This window comes from Carcharodon carcharias, chromosome 1 (genome assembly GCF_017639515.1).
Source record: "Carcharodon carcharias isolate sCarCar2 chromosome 1, sCarCar2.pri, whole genome shotgun sequence".
Classification (NCBI taxonomy): domain Eukaryota; kingdom Metazoa; phylum Chordata; class Chondrichthyes; order Lamniformes; family Lamnidae; genus Carcharodon; species Carcharodon carcharias.
Genome location: NC_054467.1, coordinates 22,110,596 through 22,127,452, shown reverse-complemented (window position 1 = coordinate 22,127,452; position 16,857 = coordinate 22,110,596). Strand labels below are relative to the sequence as shown.

Below are 16,857 nucleotides of genomic sequence, written 5' to 3'. Positions count from 1 at the left end.
GTGGGGTGATAAGTGAGGACAAGGGGACCCTATCATGTTTCTGGGAGGGAGGAGAAGGTGTGAGGGCGGATGCGCGGGAGATGGGCCGGACACGTTTGGGAGCCCTGTCAACGACCATGGGTGGAAAACCTCGGTCAGAGGAACTGTTTTAGAAGGTAGCATCATCGGAACAGATGCGACGGTGGCGAAGGAACTGAGAGAATGGGATGGAGTCCTTACAGGAAGCGGGGTGTGAGGAGCTGTAGTCGAGGTAGCTGTGGGAGTCGGTAGGTTTGTAATGGATATTGGTGGACAGTCTATCACCAGAGATTGAGACAGAGAAGTCAAGGAAGGGAAGGGAAGTGTCAGAGATGGACCACATGAAAATGATGGAGGGGTGGAGATTGGAAGCAAAATTAATAAATTTTTCCAAGTCCCGACAGGAGCATGAAGCAGCACCGAAGTAATCATCGATGTACCGGAGAAAGAGTTGTGGAAGGGGGCCGGAGTAGGACTGGAACAAGGAATGTTCCACATACCCCATAAAGAGACTGGCATAGCTGGGGCCCATGCGGGTACCCATAGCCACACCTTTTATTTGGAGGAAGTGAGAGGAGTTGAAGGAGAAATTGTTCAGTGTGAGAACAAGTTCAGCCAGATGGAGGAGAGTAGTGGTGGATGGGAATTGTTCGGGCCTCTGTTCGAGGAAGAAGCTAAGGGTCCTCAGACCATCCTGGTGGGGGATAGAGGTGTAGAGGGATTGGACATCCATGATGAAGAGGAAGCTGTTGGGGCCAGGGAACTGGAAATTGTTGATGTGACGTAAGGTGTCAGAGGAATCACAGATGTAGGTGGGAAGGGACTGGACAAGGGGAGAGAGAAGGGAGTCAAGATAACGAGAAATGAGTTCTGTGGGGCAGGAACAAGCTGAACCGATCGGTTTACTGGGGCAGTTCTGTTTGTGGATTTTGGGTAGGAGATAGAAGCGGGCCATCCGAGGTTGGGTGACTATCAGGTTGGAAGCTGTGGGAGGAAGATCCCCAGAGGAGATGAGGTCAGTAACAGTCCTGGAAACAAATAAAAAATAAATACTATTTAGAGTTTGGTTAAAGTGGCAATTCTGTTTTCAGCTCCTCTAATCCTGGTTTTCAGGCTCATTTGTGGATTCCCCAATTCTGTTTTGGGAAGTGACATTCGTGCCACACAAGTGCTAGGCGATGAACATCCACAAGGGAGAAACTAACCATTTCCCCTTAACATTCAATGGCATTCATCAATATCCTGGGGGTTACCATTGGCCAGAAAGTTAACTGGATAAGCCACATAAATAGTGTGGCTACAAGAGCAGATGACTGCATCTCTAACAACATTCGATAAGCTTGACACTAACCAGGGCAAAGTAGTCAGCTTGATCGTCACCCCATCCACAATCTTCCAAGCTCATGTCCTCTATCACCTAGAAGAACAAGGGCAGCAGACACATGGGAACACCAGGTTACCCTCCAAGCCACACATCATCCTAACTTGGACCTATATCACCGCTCTTCCACTGTCACTGAGTCAAATTCCTGGAACTACCACCACTGTGAGTGGTTCTACACCAGCTGGGCTGCAACAGTTCAAGAAAGCAGCTCACCATCATCTTCTCAGGTGCAATTATGGATGGGCAACAAATACTTGCCTTGCCAAATATGTTCACATCCCATGAAAGAATTAAAAAAAAAAATGCCCAAACCTTGGAGACTGTGTATTGAAAAACATTTAATGCTTTGAATAGAAAAAGCTGGCTTCATTAACATCCATCTCTGTTCAGCTTACAATAACCCCAATTAGGAGAATCACTGAAAGACAAGGCTGTTTGTAGATCTGATAAGTGGTACAGAATGCAGGTTTGAATTGTGAAACATGACATTAATGTATTTTAATTAATTAAAACGTTTCCTGCTTATTTGGAACCATGTTTCAAAGATCCTGAGAAGAGTGAATTTAATGACAAGCTGAAGTTTGAAATCACAATCAGAAATAGCTTTCAGTATATTAGCTTTTCTTTTTCATGTTGCTGTAAAAACTCTGTTTATATCAGGCCATAATTTGCTACGGCAAGGCATCTAATGCCGTCTGTGTGTGTAGGTTGGTAAGGTTTTTGTATGTCAAGTTGCTGAAGGTGTGAGCTGATAACATCTCCATCAGAGAATCAAGGTGTCTGGGACCTAAGTGAAGAGGACAAACAGCTGTCTATCTCCTTAACCAATCAGTTTGAAAGATTGTGAAAATAACAGTGCAAGGACTGAGAAGGAATTGTAAATTAGAGAGGGCGAATTCAATGTCAAATCGGGGACAGAAAAATAAATAAAGATTGGAGAGAGAGGAAACAAAAGAGAAAGGAAGTCAAAAAAATTACAAATTTTAAATCTTACATTTTTAAAATTGCCAACAACAATTAAAGCCTGAAGGAATGAGACTCTACATTTGTAAATCATTAATTTTTAGTGCCAGGGTAGTAAATGGGTAGTAATTAACATTTGTTAAAATGGCACTTAGACTAAATAACAAGGTTTAACTGTTTGTAGTGAGCTTAGTTTGTATCTTTTGCACAAATGAAGCAACTTCACACCATTCAATACATTTCAATGGTGAGTCAGAAAGCAACACATGAAGCCAACAGTAGAACCATGCAGCTTGGACAGCAACCTATGTTTAACCTCGGACTGCCCTTTCCTGTCGTTGCTGTAGCAATTGCACATACATAACAGGGAGCGCCTTTAACCTCAATGTTAATTTGATGGTCCATTGTGCAGTAATTCCACAAAGGGAGGCAGAAAGAATATGGTGCTATCACTGCCACTAGCCTGCCTTCCAGCTGCTTTGACCCTAGCTGCTCTTCAGTGTAGTTGTAATGAGCCTTAATCCATATGGTCCAGTTCTTAGCATGGTTCTTCAAGGAGTGGTATAGAATTTGACTGGGCTGACGGAGAACCACATGTGACAATATTTTAAAGTTGGTTCATGCAGTTTTTTTTTCCCCTAAAACATGTTAATCTGCTTTTCTCTGAAGTGAGGAGAATCATGTCTGGGAAAGGACAAATGGGAATGAAGGAAATTGATTCCAACCAGGTTGATTCAACATCAAATATGCAAGTCCAGAGTCCAACGGTATCGACTGACAAAAGCCCAATCCTTAGAAACCTATGGTTTATATTTGATATTGATGCAGTTTATAAATTAGTAAACAAGACCTGGATCATCTGATTTTAAATGTCATTAGTATTGAATGTGCTGGTTTGCTACCCGCTCTGTATATTTAACAGTGCAAACAGAATATAGAATTGCAAGCTATTGCACTTTACCCAGACATCAAGGCTAGAATGGGATAAGGAACTTAAGGGGTAAGCAGGTAAACACTAAAATGAATGCACATGCAGGGATGCCGGAAACATTTAAAATAAAGCGGTGGGTTTAGAGGCACTGGTGGAAGCCAAGTTATATAAACAGCATGCACCATAACTTAAGCTTTGTAAACGTGCTTTTAAAAACACCATGGAGGTAGGTACTGTGGCTTTGACATTTTTCTTTGCATTTCTTTATGTACAGTGGCTTTTTTTTTCAGAATGACAGCGCGCGATAAGTTTTTAAATCCGTTGATCAATCAATTTTAGGCAATCATTTTCTTGGAGTTGCTCTCCCTGCCAACGTAACTTTGTAGGAAATGTACTGGAACCTCATTTACACATAAATAGTATTTTCACAACCCCCCTCCCCATGAAGCAATTGATACGGAGTGGAAGCAACTTCCTGAAAATTCCAAGCCCTATGTGCAAATTGTACTGATTCCGCTTAGACCGCTGCAGTTGAAGCCAAAATGACTAATATGAAGCAGTTTTATAGTACTTTCAATTGGGTGATAACCTCAAATATGCACCTGTATGCTGAATGAGGGATGGTTGTGAAATGGATTAACCCTTTCAAGTGCTTCCAGTGAAATAATATATTTCTGTGGCATGTAGTGCCCTGAGCTGCTAACCTGTTAACTTGCAAGGGGTGCACCCAAAATCAGCCACTAGAAACCATCAGATTTTTGACCTGGTAGCTCCCATGTCACAGAGAAGTCAAAGGTTAATTTGACTTCAGTAAAATCAGTAGAAAAGTCAGATTTGAGAAGCAGCTTTCAGAAAGAGTCCAAGCATTAAAGGTAGGAGGGGATGGATCATTCCAAAACTCTAGCGAGCTAAAGCCACAGGAAAAAAAATAGTAAAATGAATATTTTGTTCCATTGTGACAACCTGAAATATTAACTCTGTGTCTCCCTTGTTTCAAGTAGGGAATGTCAGTTAGAAATAATGCAAAGTTAAAGTTAAGAAAGAAAATGTGAAAGATAAAATAAAGAGTAAGTGAGTGTTTTAAAACCTCTTGTTTTGTATTTTGGAATATTTCGATAATCTAATGTGAATGTTAGAGTAGTACAGTTAATCCTGACATCTGAATATCATTATTATTGAAAAAATGGGATTTTCAATATCACAGTGTGTGTCCCTGATTGCGAACAGTCCACTGTTAATATAATTCTGCACCATAACAAGATGCCCAAAGCTGTGTAAAGAGCATGACAGCATATCCAGGTTTGAAGTACATTGCATCTTGAAAAAATTGACCTCTGTAACAATGTGACAAAAAAGTTTATTTAATAACTATCAAAATAAAACATTTTATTTTGTTCATTGTTTTGTAACTCACCTTGTGTTATGAATCACAATAGGGTAAGAACGTTCCTGTAGGAAATAATCATTTTTTTAATAAAAAAAGAAAAGAAATAAATGCTAGGGGATAAAAAAAACTTTTATCTTGATGTGAAGAGTATTTGACATTTATTACGTTACTCAAAATTTCAGTGTAAAGCGCATGTTGGTGAGAAGCGAAAATATTTTTGTTATCCCATTCCAGTGTAGTCTGCATAATGGAAACAGTGGCTTGTGGTTGAATCCATTATTCTATCCTTTACACACAGCACATGATTAGCTGGGGATAGAAATGTAATGCAACAGGGAAAAAAATAAGTGCAGCATGATTTTAGCCCCTGCTAATTATGCCCAAGACCATGTCAGCATGCGCAAAGATTTAACATTGAGCCCCTTATACCTTCTGGGGAAAGAATATTAGATTTTTTTTTGGAAAGATTGTTCGGGTTACTGGATTATTTCCTGTTCGTGTGGATACTGTTTAATTTATTACTGAAAGAAAATTATTTTAATTTCCTCAGCTGTGAAGTAATATAAGTCCATGCATTACGCATTAATTAACTAACGCTTTATTACTTTCTTAAGTGCTCTTGAGAGTTACTTCAAAACCATTCTCAGTTCATAAATTGTTGATAAATTAATAAACCTATATCCAGTTAAGACTAGTTAATGGAGCTAGTGCTTAATGGTTTTTCTGAGGTATTAATTGATTCCCAATGTATGTAAAGAGCGTTAATGAGATTTGTTTAATGGGAGGTGAGCAGATATAAATGGGATAGTTTCATTACCATGAGGATGCCCTAATTAACATACTTCAACATGATTATTATATAAGATTTTTCTCTGGTAAACCCCACCCTCCAATTGATGGTGGCTGTTAAGTAAAATGTTTCAGCATACAATACCTATAGCATCTGGGAGCTGTGCTGCAGAAACAATGCAACCAGTATTCCTCATATTTGGTTACCTTTACAAATGGGAAGGTTGGGCTAGACAGGCCCCTTTATAATGACCGTTGTAATGCTGTGTCAATACAGCTCCTAGCTATCGTACTTACTGCATGCAGAACAGACTATTTAATTATCTTAATCTGTCACTCTATGTGTGAGGCATGTGCCCCAGTAGAAAACATTCTCATTTAAGGCAATTTAAACCTGTTAATTAGGACATTCTGATGGGTATAAAATCTCTCCTCTTGTGCAGGCCAGGAAGCAGCATGAGTTTAAAGCTGTACTAAAGATAATCTTACAGTTCGGCAGTGTTCCCCACATGCCACCCATGGTATAAAGTGGACGATGAACCCTTTCCCTGCTTTGCAGAGCTGCGCCACAGCTATTTAATGCTCAGGGAGGCATTAAGTAGATTACGGTGAGACATCCGCCCCCACATGGAGGAAATCCTGCCTCCGAGCGCTGCCAACCAATCAGAAGGCCAGCCCCAAAAGATTGTTCCTGGAGCCGTAGGTGGGTGGGGTGGAGTTGGGGGGCATGGTTTTGGGGGGGCCAGGTAAGGAAGCCCAGGCAACAGGGTAGGGGCCATGGTGCATAGGCCAGCAGGGAGTGGAAACCTTAATGGAGGGGGGGCGGGGGGTGGGGGGGGCAGGGGCCCTTAAAGAAGGTACCGTGCCCCCCCCGCCACCACCATCCCCGCCATTCACACCAGTAACCCCAGGAATGAAATCTAGCAGGCTAGCAGGCTTCAGACCTGGCTCCCTCTTCCATCCACTGTGAAAAAATTGTAATAGTGTAGGGTGAGGCCTTTCTTCTTCTTGAGTCATCTGCTCTAAGGCAGGCCCTTGGTGATTATTCAGTGAACCAAAGTTTTTTACTACATGTATAGCAAGGAGGCTGAGTTTGCCTCAGCCAGAATAGGAATCGAATGCCATGTTTGGCGTTAATCTGATCCACATGCGAGCCATCTAGACAACTGAGCTAAATGACCTACCCTAGCAAACTCCAGCGGGGCAGCACCATCACCACGAGGATTGCAGAGGTTTAAGAAGTTGCATCAGCCCTTGGGGTAACCAAGGAGGATTATAAATGCCATCTTTCCAGTGTTGCACACATTTGCTCTGAGATCAAATATAAATAATAAGTCCACAGGGCCACTTGTTTTGATGATCGACTGTAAGGGTAGGACTGCTGCCCACCAGCTTTGACCCTGCTGTAGAATGCAGGGTCATCTTATTTGTTAGCTGAGCGCAACTGTTGTCTAACATGGAAGTATTTTGCTCTTCTATTTTTCCTTAGTTCTGTTGAAGAGTCATATGGACTCAAAACATTAACTGTGTTCCTCTCCACGGATGCTGCCAGACCCGCTGAGCTTTTCCAGGTATTTTTATTTTTGTTTTAGAGTAGCCCCAAGTTGAATGTGGCCTACCTTCAGACACTCCTGGTTGAAGCATACCAAAGGAGGAAAAGACCACTGGATGCCCACAGTAGAAAATTGGAAGCTAATTGACTGGATACTTGAATCTGTGTTGGAGGGAGGCCAAGTCTGATTGTTGATTCAGTACATTTAGCTGAAGACACGTACAAACATCACAGCTTTGTCACAGGTTGGGCTTTATTGTGGTTGAGGATGGGATGTTCATGGAACCTTTTCCTGTTTCCTGATTGGCCATCACCATTCTTTACAGGTAATTGTAGGGCTAAAGAGCTTTAATCTATTAGCTGTGGGACCTCTTAGCTCTGCGTATAGTGTGCTTTTTTTTTTAGTCTTTAGTGGCTTTGTTAGGTTTGTTTGCCATTTAAAGGTGCTGTTCCAGGCACCCTCCTGTTCAGAACCCATAACAGTATGCTGGGGTGAAGAAGGAATTAGAGATTAACCGGGCCACGAGGTTATGGGTTTCGGTGTTTCAGTTCCACTGCTGATGGCAGCCCACAGAGCTCCATGGATATTCAATTTTGTGCTGCTGTATCTATCCTCAATCTTACCCATTCAGCCTGGCAGTAGTACCACATTGTACAATGGAGGATGCTTCATAGCGATGCCACGGGAATTAACAAGGTTGGCAGCATTTCTACACATGAAAGGCCCTGGACCTGAACAGAAAGGCGGTGCAGCCTTCATGAGATGGAAATAAGTGCTGGCCCCTAAATACGCCCCCCCCCCCCGAAAATCCAGTAGGCTGTAGTTACGACCTAGACCTGCTGTAAAGAATGAGTGGATTCAGGGCCATGTTTCCTCAAAAATACTTTTTAAAATGTTTTAAATGTAGTGTTTCTGAAAATTAAAAATTGAATTGCAATTTTTTTCTGCAGTTCCCCACAAATGATTTCACACACTGCCAGATAACCTGGAACCTGGGCGGGTGCTTAAAGTAAAAGAAGAAGAGAAAAACAACTGAAAAACACACCTCCAATTAGCTGAAATCAGAGCAGTATCAGAATGTCTTGGTAGCAGGTTGTCTGATTTGCCTTCACATTTAAGGACTGGGGTGTAGCTACGCAGGATGGAGCAAGGTGCAAATGGCTGCTTCTAAGCCAGAAAACTATGGGCTCAAGCCCCACTTCAAGGCTTGAGCATAAAAATCAAGGCTGACACAGCAGTGCGGTACTGAGGGAGTGCTGCACTGTTGGGGGTGCCATCTTTCAGATGCATTGTTAAGCCAAGGTCCTGCCTGCCCTCCCAAGCAGACGTTAAAGATTCCATGGCTCTAATTTGAAGAAGAGAAGGGGACTTATCCCTGACTGATATTTATCCCTCAATCAACATCACTAGAAACAAATGATTTGGTCATTGTCACTGCTGTTTGTGTCAGTTTGCCATCCACAAATTGGCTGGCAGATTTCCTACATTACAAGAGTGACTTATGTTATGAATGTTAGGTTTTATAAGATTGTTATGTTTTAAACCATCTCCTTAAATTAAGCTAAAAGGGAGCAATGAAGAGAGTCATATGATTTGCTGTGAGTTCTGTCTGACAAGAAGCCTGTGTGGCTCGATTCCATGGAGAATGGGGGCCAAGCTTGAGACTTGCTGAGCGCAATGGCGCAAAATGTTCACAGCTGGAAACAAGTGCAGTAGCAGCTGGGCTGACTGTGAACAGACTTCCTGCCTCAGAGCTTTTGGACGGAAAGAAAGAAAGAGAGATGTCTCATTGAGACAAAAAGGCTTGCAGCTGGTGTGATCAGTGGACAGAGAAGTCAGCGGGTCCTCTGCGAGCTACCGGGCAGAAGATGGGAGGGAGGATGGTTGCTGGATGAAGAGGAGGCACATCTTGTGGCAATCTAAAGGTTCTAGAAGATTTGGCATGATGAGGCTGGGAGGAGAAATTGCTGGAGTGGGCCTTACTGCTGGTGGGTGGTTCGGAAATTCTCCGAAAACTGAGGGAAGCATCTTTTGATGGCCATTCGATGTTCCACCTTGGAGGAATGGGGAGACATAAACTCACTGGAAGCTGGGAGTGGCTGTGGACTGTTTCACTATAATCCTAGAGCATGCTGTAAAGTATGCATAGACAGCATGGGGTTATTGGTCATGTTACGACATTAACGACTATTCTGTAGTTTAAAGTTTCAGTTGTCTACTAGATAAAGTTTTGTCAACATTTCAGTTTGTTTGTTACAGTTGTGCAGTTCCTTTAGGTTGGTCACTGGGAATTCAAATCTCTTGTATGAAGTTGCCAATTTCTACAGGGATTGTAACACTAGACTTTAAAAGTACTTCACTGACTGTAAGATACTTTGGGATGACCTGTGGCAATGAAAGGTGCTATATAAATGCAAGTGTTTCTTTTATTTTAGCACAGGGCACTAACATGCTAATACCCAGGGTTGTGCCATGCAGTTCTCAATCTGAGCCCCTTTGATAGGTATAAGATAACTGGAAGCTGCAATGTCTCCTATTAACAAGAGTAAGTTGTTTCAAAATAATTGTGAGTAAAAATAGTAAATGTTCCTTTGATTCCTGTCGGTTCTAAATGCTGTAGTTTACATAATAATAGGCATCGTTTTTCAAAAATACTTACCCTGTAATTGTTTCAAAGGCATGAAAGGGTTTTATATAAATGTAAATATTTCTTTCGTGTATTTCTTTGTGAAAGAGGAGGATCCAAAAGCATTTTTAAAAGACACTTTTTTGAAAGATCACTTGTTTTGTTTCTGTGAAACGACATTGGTCAGGTTTTGCAGAAGGACGTCTCACTGTGGTGAAATTCAGAGCAGCAGACTGAACTGCCATAGTAATCCCACCAGTCATTCCGATAGACATGCTGTGAGGCATTTGCTTTGTTTTGCTTGCCTTGACTTGACTGCTGTGTCCCCATCACAATCCCCTGCCCTCATAAAAACGAGTGCTGTGTGTATGTTAGCTAGGGCCCAAAGCAATATGTACAATTACTACACAGACTGTCCAAAATTGTTTACTGCTCAGTGGCATATATACAGGCAATGGGCAGTGAACATCAGTGAGAAGCTCATAGCCAACCAGAAGGAACAGAATGTGGTCGTAGTGCAAAGTGATCAGACAAGAGAAAGTTGTTTTCAGAAAGATAACAGTATCGACCCGTTGTCACGCATGAATAGAAAGAAAAATACATGTGAAACCTCCTAATGTGTGGTGAACTGATAAGCCTCACACATTATGCACCTTATATATTTTACTTTTAAATATGCGTTGTTGTAACAGTAAAGTGGCAAATGCTCACATTTCCTTCTATATAGTGTTATTAAAATAATCTAAATATTTTCTTATGAAGTGACTAACCTTGCGGTAGAACAATTGGCAGAATAACCAAGTAATTTTGGTTATAGCAACATTTTGCTTTGTTGCTGGCTTAACATGTTTGAAAAATGACAAAGCAACATGTGTACCCATCTGATAATTGGTGAGCTTTTGTTTCCTGAGCCAGCGAAATCTTTAGTGTAAGTTCATGTCTTTTGTGGTAGAAGAAAATTCCTTTTTTCTTGCTGAGGTTATTTATGGTGAAGCTCATTTTACTTTGTTTATTTTATTCTTTCATGGGATGTGGGCATCACTGGCAAGGCTGGCATTTTTTGCCCATCTTTAATTGCCCTTGAACTGAGGGGCTTTCTAGGCCTACTAGGTAATGTTTTGTTAATGTTTCTTTTAGTTTGTTTGTTACAGACGTACAGTTCCTTTAAAATGGTCAATGGGAATTCAAATCTCTTGTTTAAAGTTGTTGGTTTCTACGGGGATTGTAACACTAGACTTTAACAGTACTTCACTGACTATAAGATACTTTGGGATGACCTGTGGCAATGAAAGGTGCTATATAAATGCAAGTGTTTCTTTTATTTTAGCACAGGCACTAACATGCTAATACCCAGGGTTGTGCCATGCAGTTCTCAACCTGAGCCCCTTGGATAGGGACATGATAACTAGGAACTGCAATGTCTTCCACTAGCAAGAGTAAGTTGTTTCAAAATAATTGTGAGTAAAAATAGTAAATACTTCTTTGATTCCTGTCAGATCTAAATGCTGTAGTTTACATAATAATAGGCATCGTTTTTCAGGACAGTTAAGAGCTAACCACATTGCTGGGGACCTGGAGTCACATGGAGGCCTTACCAAATACAGACGGCAAATTTCCTTCCCTAAAGGGCATTAGTGAACCAGATGGGTTTTTCCAACATGCAATGATGATTTAATAGTCACCAGCTTAAAATTCCGGATTTTATTCATTGAATTTAAATTCCATCATAGTGGGATTTAGATCCCCAGAGAATTAGCCTGGGCCTTTGAATTATTAGTCCAGTGACCTGACCACTATGCAACCATCTCCCCCATCTCTCCACACGCTCCGTGTGCAAGATGGTCTCTTCTGAGCAGCGTTTGAGAAGAAAGCCAATGCTGAATTACATGGTTCTGGCGTGTCTCAAAATGTGGTACTAATTGTGAGAAAGTAATAAATTGGGTCAGAGGTGGAATGTGAATGGTGCTGCTCAGTGCCAAGTTGTTCGAACGTAAGTATAAAACTGATGTGGGACCAAACCCAGTTGGGTCAAGTTCAGTACTCAGGCAGCCCGGGAGCTGGTGGCTCATGTTGAATATTACTATTCCGTGGATAGACTGGAGAAGCTGGAGTTCCTCCCCCAGAGCAGAGAAGGCTAAAGGGAGATTTGATAAAGGTGTTTAAAATCATCAAGGGTTTAAATAGAGGAAGTAAAGAGAAACTGCTTCCAGTGGCTGAAGAGTCAATGACAGGCGGATTTAAGGTGATTGTCAAAAAAAACCATAGGCGACATGAGGAAAAGTACTTATACACAATGGGAGGTTAGGATTTGGAATGTACTGTCTGATAGACTGGTGGTTAAAGATTTAACAGTAAGTTTCAAAAACTGGATAAATTTGGAAATTGAAGTTGGATAAATACTTTCTGGGTTTGGGGAGAGAGCAGTGTGGTGGGATTAACTGGATTGCGCTTTCAAAGAGCTTGAGCAGCCTCGATGGGCTGAATGGCCTTCTGTGCGCTACTATTCTATGATGATTTAACTACAACCAATAGGATGTGGATGTCAGATGTGCATCCTAATGTGGCTCACTATTTGGACTGGCACTATATTGGGCAGTCCTGGGCGACGGGTAGAAATGCAGGGCAGCTGAGGCCCAGATTATGTTTGCAGGGTCCATAGGAACAAAATTAATTTAAAATCCACCACTTTGGAAGCTCTGCAGCCCTGCTGCCCATTAAACTGTGCAAGGCATGCACGGTGCACCCTCCTTCCTGTCCTCTCCCTGAATGGCAACTGGTGCCCTGTGTACATTGTGCAGCCCCAGTTTGCATATCACCACATGAAGCGCCCGGGTGCCCATGATAGGCCCCTTTAAGAATGTCAGCGGTGAGAGTACTGCTATAAATAGCAGCCTAAGTGCTACACAGCTACTTGCACACAGCAAGTCGGTTAATTGCAGGTGCAGCAGGCAGTTAAGAAGGCAAATGGTATGTTGGCCTTCATTGTGAGAGGACTTGAGTACAGGAGCAAGGATGAATTACTGCAGCTGTACAGAGCCTTGGTGAGACCACACCTGGAGTGTTGTGTGCAGATTTGGTCTCCTTACCTAAGAAAGGATACACTTGCCACAGAGGGAGTGCAGCAAAGGTTCAGACTGATTACTCAGATGGCAGGATTGTCAACTGAGGAGAGACTGGGTTGACTAAGCCTACATTCACATCCAGCGAGATGTGCAGGACGATCAGGCAGAGATCCATGAGGGTATGCGTGCCATGGTCTCTGTTGTGGAGGAGTCCATTTGGAGCATGAGTACTGTGTTGACCCTCATGGCCAAGCGCACTGCCTCCTCCATTGAGAGAGTACTGACTCTCATGGAGAGGCAGCTCCAGGAACAGGATCAGGGGTTCCTGGGGTTACGCTAGGACCTGCAAACCCTCACACAGGCACTGACCTCAGGTGGTCTGTGTCAGTATGGGGGATGGATGAGGCACCCAGTTTCCCAGCTAGTTGCCCGTACATTAATGGTGAGCAGGGAGGTCCAGAGCGACCTCACGTTGGCAAACGAGCTGCTTACTGTCTCTGCGGGCTCCTCTCAGGATGCTCTGGATGACGCAGCAGCTCCTCTGCACCTCTGCTAGTGACCGTGGCACGTGATGAGGCTGCGATGACTGGGGAGATGCCTATCATTACAATGGCCACTCCCTCCCAGGTGGGGCTAGCACAGGCTCCACTGGCCAGAGGACGACTGCCAGGTCATCAAGGCCAACAAGACAGCAGAGTGAGCAGGCTGTCTCCAGTGCCGGTACCAGTGAGGGATGTGGGCACCAAGACGTAGCACTCGCAAATGTAAGTTTAAGGCACCATGAGCACTAGAGGGACAGTTTATGGGTGATCTTCAGTTCTGTAATGTTTTGTTTATATGTTTCCTGGTGTGGACGTGAACACCAGAGTTAGTAATAGTTATTTGTTTTGAGTGTGAAAATGATGTAAATTTTGCTTTTGTCATAATGACCTGAGTATGCTTCACCTTTTTTTCTGGCGCAGGGAACGCCAGATTGTAATGCTGGACGTGAGAGGGTCTAAACTTTATTGCATAGGCACTGAGTGGACTTTGGGTTCAAATGAAAGGGTCATTTCAGACACCCGGGATGGACGCAGCAGCCCTGGCATGAGGTGGAAGCAGATCTTTGGCAGCCTAGCTGAAGGAGCGTTGGGTCAAGACGTCCCTGGTGTCCTTGCCCACCTGAAAGATACAGAGGTGTGCCTCCATGCCCTCAGCATTCTTCTTCTGATTCACTACTGGATTCATCCTCTGCGGCCTGTGGAGCTGCCTCAAGATCCTCTTCCTCCAGTGGGCCCCCCCCCTTGCCAGTGCCAGATTGTGGAGAGTGCAGCTTACAAGCACTATAAGTGACACCTGCTCTGGGCGGTATTGTAGTGCTCGACCTGAATGGTCCAGGCATTGGAAGCACATCTTGAGAAGACCAATGGTCCTCTCTATCACCTCCCTTGTGGAGGCTTGACTCCTATTATAACGCTATTCTGCCTTTGTTCTAGGGTGGTGGAGAGGCGTCATAAGCCACCTTTTCAACGGATGGCCCTTGTCACCCAGCAGCCATCCATCCAGTCGGGCTGGAGCACTGAAGAGCCTTGGCACCTGGGGGTGTCTCAGAACATAAGTGTCGTGGGAGCTGCCAGGGTACCTTGCACAGACTTACAGAACCTGTGTCTTGTGGTCGCACACTATCTGCACATTCATGGAGTGGAATCCCTTCCTGTTGACTAACACCCGGCTGACTCGCTGGCGACTTGAAGGCCACGTGTGTGCAGTCGATGGCACCCTGGATGTGGGGAAACCCAGCAATCGCTGCAAATCCTCTGGCTCACTCAGCCTGGCTTGCCTTGTCTGTACAGAAATGAATAAATGTCATTACCTGAACAGAGCATCAGTCTCCAGCTTGACGCAACTGTGGACAGATGATTGGGAGACTCCACAAAGACCCCCGCACTGACCCCTGGAAAGAGCCAGTGGCATAGAAGTTGAAGGCCACTGTTACCTTCAGAGCCACTGGCATGGGGTGTCAACCCACACATTTGGAGGTGATCTCAGGCCCAATCACCTCACAAGTGGAGGTCACAGTCTCTCTGGGGAGGCGGAGCCTCCTTTGCCATTGCACCTCGGACATATTGAGGTAGCTGCATCGCCGCCTGTAAACCCTGGCAGCAGGACTGTGGCATCCTTTGCGGCCCCTTCCTGTTGGACTTCCTGTTGGCCCTGTGCCCCTTGTGCCTGCGCCTCTCCTCCCACATTGGGACACCTGGCCTCCTCTCTCTTCTGCCTCTCTCTTCCTCCTCAGAGGAGGTGCCTCCAGCGGAGACCACAATCCTCATTACCATGGTTACAGAAGGCTGTCTGTTACCTGGAAGGATCCACATGGTCAAAATCCTCCGGGGGGCCTTGGAGACACCAATGAGTCCTAAAATGAAGCCCAGAAATGCTAAGAATGAAGCTCGGAACAGAGTTGAAGCTGTCAAGTTCAAATAAGCAACCAGTAGCAAACTATCTTCTAAATTTCTCACTACTCACACTGACAATGCTGCTAAACCTTTTTATCCCTCCCTTGGATGAGGTTTTGCAAAAAGTGGGCTGTCCGCCTGCCTGTCTTGCCTGTGCGATGAGTGCAAAATCGCACGGGCAATGTAAAATCTGGATCAATTTGGTTTTTAATGGCCTTAAGTGGCCTTTTAATTGATGGTGGGCATGGCCTGCCTGAAGATGGCACACGCGCGGGGTGATGTCAGGACACTCGCCCAATGTCATCTCATTGCCCGATTGGGTTGGGCACATGCTGACCACGAGGCTTAAAATTCTGCCCAGGGTACGGGGTAGGCCATTTAGTCCTGAGATGAAGAGAAACTTCTTCACTCAGAGGATGGTGAACCTGTGGAATTCTCTACCACAGAAGGCTGTGGAGGCCAAGTCACTGGATACATTTAAGAAGGAAATAGATAGATTTCTAGACTCTAAAGAGTCACTGGCATGGGGTGTCCACCCACACATTTGGAGGTGATCTCAGGCCCAATCAAGGCCTATGGGAGAGAGAAGGAGTATGGCATTGAGATGGAGGATCAACCATGATCATATTGAATGGCAGAGCAGGCTCGAAGGGCTGAATGATCTACTCCTGCTCCTATTTTTTATGTTTCTATGGGTAGGACTTTTATTTCGTTGGGTGGATGGGTCCGCGAGCGACTTCAAACGCTCAGCATTGCCTCGGGGGGGTGGGGGGGTGGGGATGTCAGCGCATGCATGCAGGTGCACTTACTGAAAGCTCCCTGAAGGCACAGAGCTGCCTCAGGGAGAGCTGAAGATTTTTAACATTAAAACTCAACAGTTGAAAAATAAGGCGACCTTGTTACATGAGCAGGGACATGTTAAAAATGAGTTTTAAAAGTTTTTTTTAAATCGCTGGTCAAAACCTCATCCCGCCCATGGATGAGACTTGGCAAAAAATGCAAAGGCCCCTTGGCCTATCTGCCCGGTTGTCAACCGTAAGGTTGACAGGCAGGGAAAAATTCAATCAATTAATTAATTAATTAATGGGCTTAACAGCTCCCTTAATTGTCGGTGGGCGTGCCACCAACTCCCGCGTGCACCCGCCGACTGAAATATCGCACACTATTTTTTCTCTTGTTCGGGTTGGACACGCGCCCACCCAATGAGGGAAAAATTCTGCCCTGTGTCTCTGTGTCCGGAGTTTAAAATTTCCCCAGCGCGATAGAGTGGCTTTTAATATGTTTATTAAGTCACAGGAAAGCCTGTTCCCACTGCCTATTTAGATATGTAAAAAAAAATCATTGTCAATAAGTTAACGATGAAATAAGATTGGGTTATTTTCAACCTTACACAGTTACAAAGCTGGCATAGCAGCTTGGCTGCTTGTTATGCAACCACCCCTCGATTTTCCTTCTTATTGTATTGAGGGTGTATAATGGACCACCAATTAGATAATGCCAGTTCACTGTCTCCACTGATGTTGAAAATGACCCCTCTTCACACCCTCTCACGTGATCACTGTGTAGAGCTGATAGCCTAACATGCACCCACTAACCCCATACAAGTAATTTTATCAGTTCCACAAGATTATTAGCTGACACTCTTTACTAGAGAAAACTGTGTGTGCCCTGACCCAAGATGGTGGCCTTGACCGATTAATCCCAGCTCA

The 16,857-nt window shown here is 44.0% G+C and overlaps 1 protein-coding gene across 8 annotated transcripts in view; it reads left to right on the top strand.

The window, feature by feature from the left end:
• LOC121285316 (janus kinase and microtubule-interacting protein 1-like) overlaps positions 1–16,857 on the top strand; it is a 377,146-nt gene that overhangs the window by 136,009 nt on the left and 224,280 nt on the right. The window contains exon 1 of one of the 8 annotated variants that reach the window (XM_041201816.1): positions 10,487–10,579. The exons of 5 other annotated variants lie outside the window; for them this stretch is intronic. The gene's annotated coding sequence lies outside the window, so the exon portion shown is untranslated. Of the gene's footprint in view, positions 1–10,486; positions 10,762–10,994; positions 11,088–16,857 lie in introns of those variants that run through there. 2 more of the 8 variants (XM_041201786.1, XM_041201805.1) reach the window with 2 other exon arrangements.